Source organism: Pan troglodytes, chromosome 3 (genome assembly GCF_028858775.2).
Source record: "Pan troglodytes isolate AG18354 chromosome 3, NHGRI_mPanTro3-v2.0_pri, whole genome shotgun sequence".
NCBI lineage: Eukaryota > Metazoa > Chordata > Mammalia > Primates > Hominidae > Pan > Pan troglodytes.
This window is the reverse complement of record NC_072401.2, coordinates 179,203,165-179,223,147: the sequence shown is the minus strand read 5'-3', so window position 1 is coordinate 179,223,147 and position 19,983 is coordinate 179,203,165. Positions and strand designations below refer to the sequence as shown.

Below are 19,983 nucleotides of genomic sequence, written 5' to 3'. Positions count from 1 at the left end.
CTGGACAGCATGTTACTCTACTGAATGCTGTAGGCAATTAGAACATAATAGTAAGTATTTGTATCTCTAAACATATCTAAACACAGAAAAGGTAGAGTAAAAATGCGGTATAAAAGATTAAAAATGGTACACCTGTAAAGGGCTCTCAGGATGAATGGAGCTTGCAGGACTGGAAATTGACCTGAGTGACTCAGTGAATGAGTATGAGTGAATGTGAAGGCCTAGAATGTTACCATACACCACTGTAGCCTTCAGAAACACTGTGTACTTAGGCTACACTACATTCATGGGATCCAATTTTTCTTTCTTTAATAATAAATTAACATTAGCTTACTGTAACATTATTACTTTATACATTTTATTTCTTAACTCTTTGACTAGTTTCTCTATATCCTTATTCTACATTTTTTTTCTATTTTTTTCTTTACTTTTTAAACTTCTTTGTTAAAAACTAAGACACAAATACATATATTGGCCTAGGCTTACACGGGGTCAGGATCATCAATATCACCATCTTCCAGCTCCACATCTTATCCCACTGCATGGAGCTGCCATCTGCTATGATAGCAATGCCTTCTTCTGGAATACCTCCTGAAGCACCTGCCTGAGGCTAACAGTATATATATATACATATATATATATATATATATATATATATAATCTCATAATAATAATTAGTATCAATTAGTACTAATTAACTGTTCATTAGTATTGTTATTAATTATACTAATTAACGGTATATATATACACATATATGTAGGAGTACACTCTAAAATAATGATAAAAGCATAGTATGGTAAACATGTCAGTAAAATAGTGATTATCAAATATGTGCTGTACGGAATTCTATGTGTTATACTTTCATATGACTGGGAGCACAGTAGGTGTGTTTACGCCAACATCACCACAAACACATGAGTAATGCATTGATTATGATGTCATTAGGCAATAGGAAGTTTTCAGATCCATTATAATCTGGGGTCTGTCACATATGCAGTCCATCATTGACTGAAACACCGTTATGCGGTGCATGAGTGTATATTAGAAAGATTGATGAAAATGAAATTTCTAGGTTTTTACCATCTTATATCCAGTTTTGTTTCAAAATTCAATCCAGGTAAAATATAAAATAAGGATTATTCAGTATAAATACAACTTAAATTACAATAATGGATCCACTAACTAAATATATCATAAGGCATTCATGTTAATTCTATCCCTCTTTGCTTCAAATGCAAACCAAGAAAAGCATCATAGCATGAACTCTCTGAGGAATTAACTTTTCTATAATAGTGTGCATTAAGTGATTCTGTTCATTGCACAAACACACACATTCTCTTTCTAACACATATTAATTTCATTTACAAATGTTACTATAGAACTTACTTTGCTGGGTGTTTTATTGATTTTCTATTTCCTCTTTGAAGCACCTAGCTTACTTTACTTGTTGATGTTTTCATTGATTTTCTATTTCCTTTTGGAAATGAGATGAGAGCTTTTAAAGAGGTCATGCTACTTGGCAAGAATAAGATGTTAAGTTGTGTGGTTTTCCTAGGGAATTTCACCATTAAACTTACTACTTTTCTTTCCATAGAAAGTAGCAATTTATTTTTAACTCCTTATTGTATGCCATTGTACTGTTTATTTTACTCTTAAATGTGTTATTATACAAATTAACTTCGTAAGAAAAATGTGATTCTTGACTGATTTAAATGTGTCACCCAGTTAATTCCTACGATAGTGAATTCTCAAAGGTAATAACCTAAATTTTGGAAGGTTATTTCAAGTCTCGTAGGATATACATGATCTTAAAAGTTGTGACAACCTAAACAATATCAGCAGTAATGAATTGCCCAACTTGCACCTCTGAAAGTAAATAATTGCTAAGATAATTGAAGTAACTATCATCTTTATCACCCAAAGTGGGAGTAAAAAAACTTTACAACTTACCAGTATGTAGATTTCTGTGTTAATGACTACCTATCTGAGTGAGAAGACAAACCGGGCTTTCAGCTTTTCTAAAAAAGTTGAAATTTTGCTACCTACATTTGAATTCAACCATCTCAATGTCATATAGCACTAGTCAAACATACTGGAAATATCTGATTTTTTGTATGTTTTTCTTTTTGTTTTTTTAGACAGTCTCACTCCATCACCCAGCCTGGAGTGCAGTGGCATAATCTCGGCTCACTACAACCTCTGCCTTTTTGGGCTCAAGCTATTCTCCTGCTTCAGCCACCCCAGTAGCTGGGATTACAAGCATGCACCACCATGCCTGGCTAATTTTTGTATTTTCAGTAGAGACGGGGTTTCACCATGTTGGCCAGGCTGGTCTCAAACTTCTGACCTCAAGTGATCTACCCACCTTGGCCTCCCAAAGTGCTGGGATTACAGGTGTGAGTCACTGTGCCGGGCCCTGAGTTGTTAAAAGGGGCTATACAAAAAACGTAATAGCCAGTTATTCCACTAGAATTGTCCTGTCCAATTCAGTAGCCACCAGATCCGTGTAGCTATTGAGCAGTTAAAATATTACTAGTATCAACTGAGATGTTCTGTAAGTGTAAAATACACACTAGATTATCCAAGAAAAGAATTAACATATTGCATTTATAATTTTTTGTTTATTATATGTTGAAATAATATGTTGGATGTATTGGGTACATGAAATATATATAATTTTTTTTTTGAGACGGAGTCTCACTCTGTCACCAGGCTGGAGTGCAGTGGCACGATCTCGGCTCACTGCAACCTCTGCCTCCCAGGTTCAAGCAATTCTCCTGCCTCAGCCTCCCGAATAGCTTAGACTGCAGGTGCACGCCACCTACACACGGCCCGAAATATATTGTGCCTGTTTCTTTGTACTCTTTTTAGTGTGATCACTAGAAAACTCAGAAGTACCTAAGTGTTTTACATTAAACATAATGAGTCTCTAGTATTCTATTCCTAAAACAGATCTTTGGAATACAATGTGTCTAGGCTATCTTATCTTAGATCTCTATAGAAATGGCTTTATCAAATTAAAATTTAGTGCTATGTCCTTGAATTTTATGAGATATGAGAAAATGCTACATTTTAAAATAGACAATTGTAGGCCATACTATCAAACATCATTATTAAAAGCTGTTCCCCAGGAACCTGAAGCCCACAGATACCTGTCCAAAGAAGAAAGAACTCTTATGAATGAACCATGTTAACTTACACAAGAATTAGCCTATCTCAGGAGATCTGCCCAGCAATGTTCTTTAATTACTCTTAAAATTTTCCCGGCCGGTGGCTCACGCCTGTAATCCCAGCACTTTGGGATGCCGAGGTGGGCGGATCACGAGGTCAGGAGATTGAGACCATCCTGGCTAACACGATGAAAGCCCATCTCTACTAAAAAATAGAAAAAATTAGCCGGGCGTGGTGGCGGGCACCTGTAGTCCCAGCTACTCGGGAGGCTGAGGCAGGAGAATGGCGTGAACGCGGGAGGCGGGGCTTGCAGTGAGCCGAGATCGCGCCACTGCACTCCAGCCTGGGCAACAGAGCGAGACTCCGTCCCCCCTGCCACCCCCCCCCAAAAAAAATTCCCATGCTTTGTCTCTTCTCTAGCTGCATTTGTGACTTCATGTTCTTAATGTTACACAAAAACACTAAGCCCAAATGTCCTATCAATGACTGAAAACAGAAAATTTAAAAATCAAATATAAGCATTCACATTTATTAGCAAAAAAATTAATATCTATAGTGTGAGACTTAATGTGGTACATATTGGTAATTCTCACTTACTTGAGAGTCTGGATTCTATCAGAGAAGGGACCATTGCTTTAGGAAAGAACTCTGTATGATACTTGTCTAGAAAATAAGAGATGAGATGTATATGTCTTAAAGGAATATTCAAGACCAATGATTCCAAATAGAGATTTGTTTTGGCAGCTTTTCAGCAGATGATAAAAGCAACATATAACAATATTCGGGCATTTAAAATGGGACAGAGGAACCAGAGCATAATTTTGAAGAGGCAGCTGTGACCTAGCAGCAGATGGTCACCCTGCCTGCAGTCGGCTTAGGGATAGAACAGCAGGAACCAAGCTGCAGGAAGCCCGCAGAGGGATGGAACCAGCAGGAGGGTTGTAGGGTTTCTTTTGTTTGTGTGCTTTTGTTCTATAGCAGGAGGGGGGATTTGTTTGTTCCTTCTTTAATTCTGACGGAGGATTTCAAGCTATGTCCAACAAAAATCACTGTGACGGTGGTGGAAGGAGCGTTGCAATAAGAAAACTAAATAAAACATACAGAATCACTCCAATAAAGGGATGATTGTTTCTTTCTCAGGGTTATATACCTGTTACCCGTTGTATTTTCTGAGATCTAATTTCCATCTTAAATCTCTTGCCACTAAAAGGAAAAGGGGGTTAATATATACTCTCAATCTTGCATATCAGCATCCACATTTGCTGTGGATCTCAAGATTAAGAACCAAGACACACTCTTCAACAAGTCGCATACTTAAACACGATGTGTTTCATAATGTCATTTCTTACCAACAACATATTTTGAGTTTAGCTGTTAAGGAACCAATGCCTCTACGATGAATCTTGCTGGACTGAGGCTCTGAATGATTTTAAAAGGACTAAAAGTAGTGTACGTTTGAAGTCTCTTAACAGTGAAGAAAGAGAAATGTGCTCTCATTCCTTCTGATTCTCTGTCAGTTGCAAATCCAGTCAAGTTTCTAACATTACTCCAATGCCTTTTGTACTTTATGTTTGATTAACATGGTATTTTGGGATTTTTTTTTTAATGCAGTGATTTTTATCTTTGTTACAACCATAAGTTCATTCCCCAAAAAGAGCTGTGTGGTGCTGCTATAGTGAAACGGCAACGGTTCCCTTGTCCCCCTCGCAGGGCATGTGATGGTGGTGTGGCTCGCTTCTTGAGTGCCCGGCTGCTCAAACCTCTGTGGGAGCATACAGATGCGTGGGCTGTGGGGCTCCGACCCCACGGCAGTGTCTAGGGGTGAATGTTTACAGCTGAAGGCTCAGAAAGTGTGTTACAGGGTGCTCTTTTAGTTTGCCGTCTATAGGCGGCTTGTGTTAGTCAACTCAATTAGACCCAGGACTTATTGCAAGGACAGAGGGCTTTCTGTATCCCTGGTTCTTGCCTTGTTCTATGGGAAGAATCGGATTACACGTGGGCTTGGAGACTGAATGCAAAGGTTTTTTTTTTTGTTTGTTTGTTTGAGAGGGAGTTTCACTCTTTTCGCCCAGGCTGGAGTGCAATGGTGCAATCTCGGCTCACCACAACCTCCCCTCCTGGGTTCAAGAGATTCTCCTGCCTTAGCCTCCCGAGTAGCTGTAGCTGGGTTTACAGGCATATGCCACCTGCCTGGCTAATTTTTGTATTTTTAGTAGAGACGGGGTTTCGCCATGTTGGCCAGGCTGGTCTCAAACTCCTGACCTCAAGTGATCCGCCCGCCACGGCCTCCCAAAGTGCTGGGATTACAGGCGTGAGCCACCGTGCCCGGCCGAATACAAAGTTTTATCAAGTGGAAGTAGCTCTCTGCAGATGGGGGAGCCAGAAGAGAGATGGTTTTCCCCCGGAGTTGGGCCGCTCCGTGGTCCAGGACTCTCCTCCAACTGCCCCGGCCAAACTCCGCCCTGTCTCGTGTGTCAATGGCCTCCTGGCCTGCCGGTGCCTGTCGCGTGCTCTTCCGCTGGCGTGCTCTCAACAACCAGCCACTTGTGTCTTCCTCCACAGATGTGTTGTGTTCCTCACGACCTCCAGCCGCTTGTGTGTCTGCCCGCTAGGGTCTCGAGTTTTTATAGGTGCAGGATGGAGGCGTGGTGGGCCAGGGTGGTCTTGGCAAATGCAACATTTGGGCAGGATGGCAGGAGTGCCTGTCCTCACCTAGGTCCCTGGGGGTGGAGCCCTAACCAGGGACCATGCCCTCCTCTACCCAGCACTTCCCTGCTCCCCTTCCGTATCAATAGCAGCGTTACAATATGCTTCTCTGCTGGCACTGATCTGGTTCACTGGCCAGCCTGCGGGAAACTAAAGTAATTGTGTCCATGGAGATCTTATTGTAAATTCAACAGTGTTTTAGAGTATAATCATGAAGAAAAAATAAGGTTTACACTTTAGAAAATGGATGTGAAGGTCGGGCGCGGTGGCTCACGCCTGTAATCCCAGCACTTTGGGAGGCAGAGGCGGGCGGATCATGAGGTCAGGAGATAGAGTCCACCCTGGCTAACATGGTGAAACCCCGTCTCTACTAAAAATACAAAAAATTAGCTGGGCGTGGTGGCGGGGGCCTGTAGTTCCAGCTACTCGGGAGGCTGAGGCGGGAGAATGGTGTGAACCCGGGAGGTGGAGCTTGGAGTGAGCTGAGGTCACACCACCGCACTCCAGCCTGGGCGACAGAGCGGGACTCCATTTCAAAAAAAAAAAAAGAAAAGAAAAAAAGGAAAAAGAAAAAAGAAAAAAAAGAAAATGGATGTGAAAAAGTTAAGAATTATATTTTTGCAAATGATACAGGCTTCCAAGAAGATCAATAACAAGAAAAGAAATATAAGTTTTTGCCTTTTGGCTGACAGTTGAATATACTGCTTTATTTCATCAAAAAATGTCTTACCGTAATAGAATCCAGCATTCCCTAATGGAAAGAGAAAACTTTTTGCTGTTTGGTCCTCTAACTTTGTATATATTCTTTATTTTGAAAATAATCCTTTAAAATGTTACAAAATGTGAGTTAAGCTAGAAAGATAGAATATCAACTTGAGTAAAGTCAGTAAATATCAGGTCTTTAAATTTTTTGTCCAAATCCTAAATATTCCTGCACCCCAATTATCCTTGAAGAAAATAATAATAATAATAGTGTGAATAAAGCTCCATGCAAATAAATAATAAATAGAGGATTGGTTTGAAGCATACATAACTTCATTTTATGTAAGTACAAAGAAGCCATCTGATGGCCTGAATAAATTGGTCTTAAAACATTGACAATAAAGAAAAAATACAACAGCAGTTTGCTTACTCCAAAACTAGTGCACATTCAAAGGTCTTTAGCACACCAAAGACCTTTGGTTTAATTCTCATGTCTTTTTTATATATAAAAAAAGAAAATTCCCTTAGGTTGCTATAAATGATATTTAGCCAGTTTGCTTTACAAATGATTCCTTTAAGATCTTTAGAGATCACACAAGTAGAAGAAACTCACTTTTCTTTTATTTCATACACTCAGCAATCCATTTTGATATATACTCACACCTAACCAAAGCAATGAAAATATATATCTGAAACCAGTTGTCAATCACAGCAACTACAAATCTCCAAAAGGCGGCCTGACAGTTTCCTAAATATCAGAAATAATCTTCCATCAAAGTGCCTCAGAGTCTACACATATGAAGTGCATTCTAGAGATGTTAAAACCCACTGTGAGGTACAAACACTGAGTTTGTATTCTGGTTGGATCATTCCAGGCTTAAGAAACAGTGCCATATTTTTGAACTGATGTATTTTGACTCAGCCATTACTCTTCTGATACGAGTTAGACTACAGGGAAACCTGGAGATTTCCTGTCAGTCTTGCGGCTGAAGGAATTCTCCATTTTTTTCTTGCCAATTCTTTTTTAGAAGCATAGTATATTACCTCATAAAGATATCATAAAAGGAAAAGTTACCTTCACACATCTCTCCCATTTTACATATTAGAATGTTGAGGCCAAGAGGGTTAGATTGAGGCCAAGATCCCAAGATCTCCCAGTTCATGGAGAAGCCAAGACTTCTCATGCCTAATTCATATGTCCTCTAAACCATAATGCCACCTGAAAGGAGATTCTCCCCTACCCCCAGGAATTAGTTGAATGACCTAGATAAATGGAGATACATAGAAACAGAACATATGCTTTTTGGACCAGGAGATCATGGATGTGGTCATTGAGATTCCATCATTTGCTACTTGAAGATGTGGTCTCTTGCACCACAAAGTCATAGTTTAAACCTACATGGCAAAAGATAGTGAAATGATGTAATAAGAAGTTATATCGACCAATTCAATATTATACTTGCCTGTACACTATTCAGTTTTCCAGATTGATTGAAAAAACAAATGATAATGAAAACAGATTGGATTGCTTGGTTGTGCTGCCTCCTGGTGGCAACATAAAATACAGATTTGTTAAATTTTGTCACATTGGGAGTGATTGTCAGCTAAATTGTGTTTTGGGTTTTTAATTTTGTTTCTTAATTTCATATTATTTTTCACTGACAAATCATAGTTGTATACATTTATGGAGTACAAGGTGATTTTTTGATAAAGGTATACAATGTAGAATGATTAAATCAAACTACTTAACATATTAATCACAAAAAGGAAACTCTTGTACATTGTTAATGGGAATATAAATTAGTGCAGCCATTATGGAAAACGGTATGGAGGTTCCTTGCAAAATAAAAATAGAACTACCATATTATCTGTCAGTTCCATTTCTGGGTATATAGCCAAAGCAATTGAAATTAGTATGTAGAATAGACAGTTGCATTCTCGTGTTCATTGCGGCTTTATTCACAATAGTCAAGATATGGAATGACCTAAGTGTCCATTGATGGATGAATGGATAAAGATAACATGGTACATATACACAATGGAGTACTATTCAGCCTCTAAAAAAGAAATGAATTCTGTCATTTGCAACAACACGGATGAACCTGTAGGACATTACGCTAAGTTGTATTTTGTCTTAAGCTCCATTTGGATTAAAGTTAGTGATCAACTATCTTGTGGAAGTCAATTCATGAAGAAGTACAAAAATAGTCAGTAGTGATTTGCATGCATAATGCTAACAAATATATGCAGCAACTAGAAAGGTCTTCTTATGGAATGAATACCAAAAATAACTAGTCACATTGTGTATTCTCCCTATTTTTCTCAAAAAAATATGTTTTCAATGTCAAAGGCAATTAAAATCTAACAATTATCCTACTTCCTTCAAATCTTTATTACAGATGGTGTAGTATAAAATGTTCCAAAATTAGTTTGCGACCAGACTGGCCAACATGGTGAAACCCCGTCTCTACTAAAAATACAAAAATTAGCTGGACATGGTGGTGTGTGCTTGTAATCCCAGCTCAGGAGGCTGAGGCACGAGAATTGCTTGAACTGGGAGGCGGAGATTGCAGTGAGGCGAGATTGGGCCATTGAACTCCAGCATGAGCAACAGGGCAAGACTCAGTCTCAAAAAAAAAAAATTAAAATTAAAAATAAAATAAAAAGCTCCAAAATTAAAATTGGATTTGGAATCAATGAATTGGGTTCTAGATCTGATTTGTCCATGATCCAAAGTCACTTAACCTCTATGACCTCTGTTTTCTTAACTGCAAAGTAGTGGTGCTACGCTATTGAGCTCAAAGACTACTTTTGAGACTACATATAATTGTAACACAATGATGAATACATCTATTTATTTATTTGACAATCATGGGTAGAAAAACCTATCATGTCCTTGGTACTGTCATGGTGGATTAATAAATGAGGATTTTCAAGGGAACTTCTCCCTTGCTGTGAGGAGAGCAAATATCACATTCTGAAATTAAAATGCAAGCTATTTATTGTCTCTCTGGGTTTTGATCTCCAAATCAAATAGCAAAAAGATCCTTGTCCATTAAGAATTAACCACCTACAGTACTTGCTCCTATGGCCCTTATTAATGTATCACTACAGGGGATATATTAAGATCTGAATTATTTTGACATTTACAAAAGGTTTGTGCTTATAAACACAAGATCACACCATATTAAAACTTATTAGCATATTATAACTGATTAGATGCTCACAGTGTGCAAAGGCAGTCCATTCTGCAACCCCCTTGGGAAACAAAATCTAAAGGCAGTAACAGAAGTAATCTCAAATCACAGAAACACCAGTGAAAGTGTGTCCTTGGTTTTATAGCACTAATTTAGAAGAAAAACATGATAATAAAAAGAAAAATATTCAATTGAAGTCACCTCTTAGACCATTCATCAACACTGAACTACATAGTCAATTTGCCTCATTAGTTCAACAGGATCAAGACCCAGTGACTGAGGTACCCAAACAAAGGAGGCCTGGGAGCCAGGGAAACTTGACAACAGAAATGTGTGTTTTTCCTGTGACAAGAGAGGTGCTAACAGATCACTTCTTCTTGGGTTAATAAAGATGAATATGTACATATGTCTGTACATGTACACACACAACAGAGAAATAAATAATTTAGCTCTTTGTTTTAAACCTGTTTAAGAATACAAGTGGATACAGGAATATGTGTTAGAAGGAATGGGTCTCTCAATTTCAGTGCTAAACCATTTAATTAGGCTGTTAGAATTCAATTCATCAAAAATAAATAACTTCATATAATAAAGGTAAAAATCTTTACATAATAGCTAGAATTTACTAATTACTATGTACTAAGAACTGTTCTAAGCACTAGTATGTTTAAACTAATTTGATTCTCACATCCTTATAAGAAATATGTGATTATGGGCCTCATTTCTCAGGTGAAGAAACCAAGGAAAAAAGAAATTTAAGGCAGGGCGTGGTGGCTCACACCTGTAATCCCAGCACTTTGGGAGGCAGAGGCAGGCAGATCACCTGAGGTCAGGAGTTCGAGACCAGCCTGGCCAACATGGCAAAACCCTGTATCTACTAAAAATACAAAAATTAGCCAGACGTGGTGTCTCATGACTGTAATACCAGCTACTTGGGAGGCTGAGGCAGGAGAATCACTTGAACCTGGGAGGCAGAGGTTGCAGTAAGCCAAGATCACGCCATCACACTCCAGCCTGGGTGACAAGAGTGAAACTCCGAATCAAAAAAAAAAAAGCAAAACAAAAACAAGAAATCTATTAATTTGCCCAAGAATATACAACTAACAGGTTATTAAACTTATGTTCAAAGTCAAAAAAGTTTGACTGCATTCATACCCACCATGGTCTCCTGCCTCTCTGTGCTCTCTCAAAAAGACCACTAAGGCTGGGCGTGGTGGCTCATGCCTGTAATCCCAGCACTTTGGGAGGCCAAGGTGGATGGATCACGAGGTCAGGAGATCAAGCCCATCCTGGCTAACTCGGTGAAACCCCGTCTCTACTAAAAATACAAAAAAATTGGCCGGGCGTGGTGGCAAGCGCCTGTAGTCCCAGCTACTCGGAAGGCTGAGGCAGAAGAATGGCGTGAACCTGGGAGGTGGAGCTTGTGGTGAGCCAAGATCACACCACTGTACTCCAGCCTGGGTGACAGAGTGAGACTCTGTCTCAAAAAACAAAACAAAACAAAACAAACCACTAAGCAGTTGAACTCATTGGCTCCTCCCAGAACCTAAATGAAAGGGCCAGATCCAAAGGGAAGCAGGCTGTACAATGAAAAGATGCAGACAAACTTGCTCTTCTAAGATGATATATTAGTTTGCCAGACTGAAAACACACACACACACACACATACACACACACACGCGCGCGCGCGCGCAGACTGAGTGACTTAAACAGCAAATTTATTTTGTCACAATTCTAGAGGATCGAAGTTCAAGATCAAGGTGTCTGTAGGGTTGGTTTCTACAGCCTCCCTCCTTGGCTTGTACATAGGTGTCTTTTCCCTGTATCTTTATATGGTCCTTTCTCTGTGTGTGCCTGTCTTCTAAATCTCCTCTTCTTATAAGGACACCAGTCCCACATTAATGACTTCACTTAACCTTTATTACCTCCTCAAATACCGTATCTCAAAATACAGTCACATTCTGAGATACTGGGGATTAGGATTTCAACCTATCAATTTGGGAAGGACATAGTTCAGACCATAACAAACTTTTTGTTAATTTTCTTGGGAATTTATGCAGCTCAAGAAACTGAGCAAAAGTGCTCAGAGGTTGGATCCTCGGAACATACTACAATTAACACAGAAGTAATAAGTAATTACTGCAATACTTATTAAACATTCACCCTGTGCACAGTTCTGTATGCAATGCTCATGGAAGGATTATGAATGTTAGTACATATTAATGTTGCTGCTGTTTGAGACTGTTCAGGTGTGTTGCGCTCTGTGAGAAATGTGAAGAAACATAACAGCCCCAACCTCTAGGTAATTAAAATCTTGTTGGAAAGAAAAGGGAAAGATATGTGTAACCGCACAAAGCAATGCTACAAGAGATGCTAATGATGGTTTATAATTACAAATAGGTAAAGGAAAGGAAGACCAAGTCTAAACTCAGAAGAGAATAGGAGAGATCTAAAGCAGATATCATGGACTGGGAAGGATTTGGGAGGGTACTAAACTTGACTTGGGCCTTCAGGTTGGAGACTGAAGGGACAAAGAGAAAAGGAGGCATTTCAGGAAAGTTAATCCCAAAGGACTGATCAAAGCGTAGTGAGGAGAAAAGTTTTACTAACATTAAGGATTCCACAGGAAAGTGACAGAAGTTGGGTACAAAAGTAGATTGGAGAGGCTATGTACATTATCTATAGCCAGACAGCCTTGTAAGGTGAGTATTCATACAGTAGTGAAACTGTAGATGAGAAAAGTGGGGCCAAAAAGCTGAGCTAGTTATCAACAGGTGCAATGTAATAAGTAGGTAACAAATAGCAGAGCTGAGATTTAGGAGACTTGGGCCTTTGAACGTCAATGAATCTAAAGCAAAATTTATTAGGACAAATACAACCTTGATACAGCTTCACGTTTTTTTCCTCCCTAACCAAAAACAAAATGTAATAGAAAAACAAGTCTATTTTTACTCTTTTATTATACAAAGACTCCATTATTAACTTACAGCTGAAGTGGTATGAAAGGTCTTTAAGAGAACAGGTACTAAACATTGTTTCCAGACTCAGCCTTAACTGGAATAGGAATGCAGTAGGATTTCTTGGACGTCAAGAGGCCTATATTTGCCTCCCCAAAAAGCCTTTTTCAAATGCTTGTGATTAGGAAACAATGCCTTCCACACACCTGCTCTCTCTGTTCAGGTGTCTGCCTCTTTCATTCCTACCTTAAGGCATTAAATGTGCTTCTCATTGTCAGATGGGGACCCAGTTATTTCTTTTTTTTCATTTATTTATTTTTTTGAGACGGAGTCTTGCTCTGTCGCCCAGGCTGGAGTGCAGTGGCGCGATCTCGGCTCACTGCAAGCTCTGCCTCCCGGGTTCACGCCATTCTCCTGACTCAGCCTCTCGAGTAGCTGGGACTACAGGTGCCCGCCACCATGCCCGGCTATTTTTTTTGTATTTTTAGTAGCGACGGGGTTTCACCATGTTAGCCAGGATGGTCTCAATCTCCTGACCTCATGATCCGCCTGCCTCGGCCTCCCAAAGTGCTGGGATTACAGGCGTGAGCCACCGCACCCGGCCATATTTCTTGAGTACTTATGTAATCAATAAATGAACAAAGCAACTATGTAAAACAGTTACTAAAGCATTTCAAAATTAGCCACTCTAAACAAACCCAGAAGCCTAAATTACTGACACATTCACCAGCTGGAAAGACTGTGGACTTTGAAGTCACATATAAGAAATTCAACTTCAGTTCTTTTTTTTATTTTGAGAAGGACTCTCGCTCTGTTGCCCAGGCTGGAGTGCAGTGGCACCTCCTGAGTAGCTGGGATTACAGGCACGTGCCACCACACCCAGCTAAATTTTGTATTTTTAATAGAGATGGGATTTCACCATGTTGGCCAGGATGGTCTTGGTCTGCTGACCTCCTGATCTGCCCACCTTGGCCTCTCAAAGTGCTGGGATTACAGGTGTGAGCCACTGTGCCCGCCCTCAACTTCAGTTCTTATATGTTTGACCACAGAAAAGTAACTTAACCTTTCTAAGTCACAGTTTTCTAGCCTGAAAATGGGAGTAATAATTAACTCACTGAGTTATCATGAATATCAAATAATATGTAGAGTTAAGCACAGTAATTGATATACAGCAGATGCTTAGGAAATATTAATTCCCTTCCCCTTCTCCATTCTTGTGAGCTCTCTTTGATAGGAAAAAAAGATACAGATAACAGGATGCAAATTACAAATATACCAGGCATCTGAAAGAATGAGAATAGAACCTACAAAGATCTCATAAAGGAGGAGGGCAGTGGTGTACTGGCAGCTAGACTGAAAAAAAAAAAAAAAGCCCTCATTTGTACTTGTGATAGTGGAAAAACTCAAACTGTTTTTCCTCTGTTCTATCACCACAAGCAACACAGAAGACTTCTGTGACCAAATGTGTGGGGTTTCTCCCCACACACCAAGCAAGCAATCAGCTCTGCAGCAGACACCAGCTGGATGCCCTCCAATTCAATTCAATTCAGCCACTATCCGGAGACAGCCTCAGATCCCACAAGTTGGGGGCTCAGTCGCACAAAACCACCCCCTCCTTCCCACCAGCATACCCCAGCCTCTAGAATTTCTAATGCACTGGCTTCAAATTGGGACTCTCAGAGCCCCCTCTTTGGGTTCAATTAATTTTCTAGAGTTCATAGAACTCAAGAAAACATTTATGATGTTTACCAGTTTATGCCAAAGGATATTTTAAAGGATACACATAAACCGCCAGATGAAGAGATACACAGGCAAGGTCTGGAAGGGTCTCAAGCACAGGAGCTTCTGTCCCTTTGGAGTTGGGGTGCACCACTTCCCAGCACATAGATGAATTCTTGTTCGCCTTCCTCTCAGCTTCCACATATTCAGCTATCCAGAAGTTCTCTTGCACCCTGTCCTCTTGGGCCTTTAATGGAGACTTCACTGCATAGACAGAATTGACCACCAGGGAGAAGTATGATTGGACAAAAAGGGTATTCTCTAACACTAATAGGCTGAACAGAAACCCAGCAAGGCTTGTCCAGATTCTTTTTGGCTTCTCTGTGCTGTATTCCTTTTTCCAGGCTAAGGGGCAGGACCCCTTCTGAAATGAGGATCTTATAACCCACAATCAGAATGGTGAAAGAAGATTAGAGTCCTGTCTCGGGCTGCGGACAGGAGAACAGGAGAAGGTCAGAGAGAGAGTTTCTGTTTTTCGAGACCTAAAGAGCCACAGCACTATAAAAACTGTTACAAAGGGTACGGGAGTTACGAGCCAGGAACAATGGATGAAAACCTACATGTGTGTGTGCCCCTGTGTGTATACAGATGACATATTTACAATATGTATACATATTCAGTATTTATGGAATCAATAAATGAACAAAGCAACTATGTTACTAAAGCATTTCAAAATTATACGTACACATATTACACATATTTATATAAAACTGGCCCAATTTTCCCATAGAACTGATATTTATGGGGTTTTTTCAATAAACATAGAGATTGATCCTCCTGATCTTGAAACTTGAAACTTAACATTTGTCTCCTCTGGGTTCCTTCCTCAGGAAACCAACCCTCAGGCAAGGAAGGGAGTCACCAGATCCTGGCACCCAGACAAGGAGAAGCCAGAGCCCCCATCCATCGTGATTGCTTCCTCACCCTTCCCTAATTCCTCTAATTCCTGTTTCCCACATGTAGTTATATTTCCCCCCCACTATGTCAACACACCAATTTTAATCAATTTGGAGAGATGGATTTGAGGTTTGGCTCTCATCTCTCTGGTTGACTTCACCCAAATAAAAAGTCTTCTTCCCTGGCAGTTCTGTGCAGCAAGCCACTGAAAATAGAACAGATACACACACACACACACACACACACATATATACACACATATATATACACACATATGTAATATACACATTTAATAGCATATATATACAAACTTAGCATATATATCACATTTTACATATATACACATTTAATAGCATATATATATATATCATAGTGTCAGTAATGTTTGCCAATTTCTGTGATGTAGATGCACCCTGTGATGGCTAATTTCAAGCTATATAACAGTCTATAAACTATAATATATCAACTATAAACTATAACAACCAGCCATCAAACTTCCGAAATATTTAACAATCTGCTTTTACTTTCACTAGGTGGCTCCACACCAGAGGAAACTTACAACTCTGATTTTCATCATTGGTATTGTGCTTGTTGGTACCTGTTTCCTGTCTTGTCTTCAAAGCATAAGGGTAGGGAATGGTTAGGCTGAAATTCAGAATAAACCAAAGTAAATGTTGACAGAAGAAAATTCCTCAAGGATCTAGAACCAGAAATATCATTTGATCCAGCAATCCCATTACTGGGTATATACCCAAAGGATTATAAATCATTCTACTATAAAGACACATGCACATGTATGTTTATTGCAGCACTATTCACAATAGCAAAGACATAGAACCAACCCAAATGCTCATCAATGATAGACTGGATAAAGAAAATGTGGCACATATACACTGTGGAATACTATGCAGCCATAAAAAAGCATGAGTTCATGTCCTTTGGAGGGACATGTATGAAGCCGGAAACCATCATTCTCAGCAAACTAACACAGGAACAGAAAACCAAACACCACATGTTCCCAATCATAAGTGGGAGTTGAACAATGAGAACACATGGACTCAGGGAGGGGAACATCACACACTGGGGCCTGTCGGGGGGTGGGGGACTAGGGGAGGAATAGCATTAGGACAAATACCTAATGCATGCGAGGCTTAAAACCTAGATGACAGGTTGATGGGTGCAGCAAACCACCACGGCACATGTATACCTATGTAACAAACCTGCACATTCTGCACATGTATCCCAGAACTTAAAGTATAATAAATAATGAAAAAAAGAAAATATTAGTAGTTGAGCATATAAAATGCATACAGATAAATGAAGAAATAAGTATAACAAAATATTTAGTTAATTACAAAGTCCCCAAGTTATATCTTTAGTACCACCAACGGTGTTTGCCACACAGTATTGCTGTCTCTATATACTAATTAAATTATTGATTAAATATTTTCCTTTTATTGCAATTGAACTCAGAGTAAATGCTGTATTGTGCTTTCAGGTAAGTAGAAATTTCCATTTTAACTGCCATAGTAGTAATTTGTGGACACTCAGTATATCAACTCGAAAATTAGGATAATAATACCTCTTTCATAGGATTGTGTAAATTTTTAGGCCGAGAGCCTCCTTGCGATGTTGGATGGTAAAGTATCTCAGTATAGAAATTTGGAAGCTAAATTGCCTGACTTTAAATCTTGATTCTTCCATATACGACCTGTGTATAATCGCCTAGTGACTTATTCTCTGTGTGTCTCAGTTTTCTCATCTTTAAAATAACAATCATGATACCAACTTACAAGGTTGGTATGAGGATTGTGTAATTTATGTGAAATTCTTAGCACAATATTCGGCTAATAATTAAGCTAATAATGAATGTTACCGATTATAATTTGTACAATACAACCAAGAAATGTTTTGTTTCCCTGCCCATCTCTACCTGTTCTTACTTCTGTTTGTTTTCTTTCTTTTTTTTTTTTTTTTTGAGACGGAGTCTCGCTCTGTCACCCAGGCTAGAGTGCAATGGCATGATCTCAGCTCACTGCAACCTCCGCCTCCTAGGTTCAAGTGTTTCTCCTGCCTCAGCCTCCTGAGTAGCTGGGATTACAGATGCCCGCCACCACGCCCAGCTAATTTTTGTATTTTTAGTAGAGATGGGGTTTCACCATGTTGGTCAGGCAGGTCTTGAACTCCTGACCTCAGGTGATCTGCCTGCCTCGGCCTCCCAAAGTGCTGGGATTACAGGCGTGAGCCACCACACCCAGCCTACTTCTGTTTGTTTTCATGGCCTTCAGGTCTCTTTATAACTTGGCCCTATTCTCCACATTAGCCCCTATCCTGCTTCACTTCAACATACACTGACAGCTGTACTCACAGAGTGGCCTCCCCTCAGAGCCTCACACATTCAATCCCAGCTTTTAGGTTTGCCAAAAATATCTTTCCTACTTTCTTCCAGCCATTTAAATCTGATCTAACCTTGCTAGTTCAAATTTTCATTCCAGCTTTCATAGCTCTCTTCTTAACTTCTATAGCAAATACACTTATGCCATATAATCGATCATTTAATTAGAAATTCCCTTGTATTTTTCTTTCTGCTTTAGAAAGGGAATTATCTTCCGCAACTCTGGAATTGTGCAGAAAACACAGAATTACCTGCAATAAATGTGCATTGATTTATTTATTTACTATTTAGAATTAACTTTGACTTGTTATTATATCAATAGAGCTTTTATCAAAAGAACTTTTCTCTTTAACTGACACTATTTGCATTAAAATGCCAATCATGTAGGAGAAAATGGTTAAGTGATAATGTTTAATTGCTTAAAATTATTACATCATTTACTATAATAGTATGCCATTTGAATTAGATATTTTTAAGGTTTGATTTCTTAAGTCTGTATCATGGTATCAAATTTATTATATTATAATGAAAAAAGTTTATTTTAGTATTTGGTTGGTGCAAAAGTAATGGTGGTTTTTGCCACTAAAAGCAATGACAAAAACCACAATTACGTTTGCAGCAACCATAGCACTGAAAATTTTACATACCTAAAACGCAGCTAAAATACACCACATTGGCTCTGATTTAAATTGCAACACAAAAAGGAACAAAGAAATATCCTTAACTGGATGTAATGTGTAGATTTCTTTCACACTGATGATGAATGGAGCGTAGTTGCCCAGGCCTCTAAAGCAGTCAGAATATCACGCGGGATATCCTGAGATAGCAGAAAAAACACTTAAGAAGTAGTAATGTGCTCCCAAAGAGCTCAGCCCTGCTCTTAAAAGTAAACTAGTGCTGATGCCGGGGTACCGGGGGAAATCTACTACTGCACTGTGGGCGCATGTGCTGTTGCTATGTGAGACACATAGTAATGTCTGTCCATTTATTCACACTCTAAAAGTTATTTGTAAATAGTTTTTAACTCTACTTAATCCCACGAGATTAGTCTTCTGTCTGCATTTGCCATACCAAAGAAATTTTGCGGCTGTAAAATTAAGGCTATCTAGACCAGCAGATGTCATGTGAGAAAAGCTGAACATTTTAACATTTAAAAGGCTAGACTAAGATCCATCAGGTCTCCTCAACCAATGATTCCTGAATTAGTTATCTGGGATACAGGGTTTTGGTTGTTTTTTTTTTTTTAATTTCTTTCTGAAACATAAATACTGTATGTCTTATTTATCCAATCTTACTTATCCAGGAAAGCCACTGACATAAAGTAGGCACTTAAGAAACATTTGTTTCTCTATGACCTGGACCTTTTTTTTTTTTTTTTTTTTTTTGACAGTCTCACTCTGTTGCCCAGGCTAGAGTGCAGTGGTGCAATCTCAGCTCACTGCAACCTTCACCTCCTGCTTCAAGCGATTCTCCTGCCTCAGCCTCCTGAGTAGCTGGGATTACAGGCATGTGCCACCACACTGGCTAATTTTTGTATTTTTAGTAGAGACGGCACTTCACCATGTTGGTCAGGCTGGCCTCGAACTCCTGACCTCAGGTGAGCCACTCTCCTCAGCCTCCCAAAGTGCTGGGATTACAGGTGTGAGCCACCACGCCTGGCCTGGCCTTTATAACATAGAACAAGAGACTGAATGAAAACAATTGCAAGCCCTGAACCAAATATAATGATATAATAATATAAAATAGTATAACTGCAAACTAAAGCCAAACTCGATCTATATCTATCTAGCTATGTATGTTTAGATATGTGCAGAATTAAACTTTCAAACACATGCAGAATTGTAAAATATGGGGTTTAACTGTAGAACCTTATAATTTGAGTAAGTAATACTGCCTGATACAATTGAATCATCCTGAGAGGAATCCATCAAGGAATAGGATCCCAATCACACCCTCTCAGTAAGGGTGACTGTAGCCACAGAAAGACATAGCACAAGAGAATCATCCAAGGGGCAGGACCTTGTGCTGTATTTCCCCGCTATCCTCAGAGCCAACCAGAGTATGTGGCCCTCAACAAATGTTCATTACAAGAATTACGGTAAAAAGGAAAAAAGAAAAGAAGGATTTCCTGAGTGAGGGAAGGTGGGGAAGTTGTCTACAGGACCAGGCCAACAAGTTT

At 39.3% G+C, this 19,983-nt stretch overlaps 1 long non-coding RNA gene across 5 annotated transcripts in view; it reads right to left on the bottom strand.

Moving 5' to 3' along the window:
- The window catches only part of AGA-DT (AGA divergent transcript), a 388,110-nt gene that overhangs the window by 270,289 nt on the left and 97,838 nt on the right, over positions 1-19,983 (bottom strand). The window lies entirely within an intron of this gene.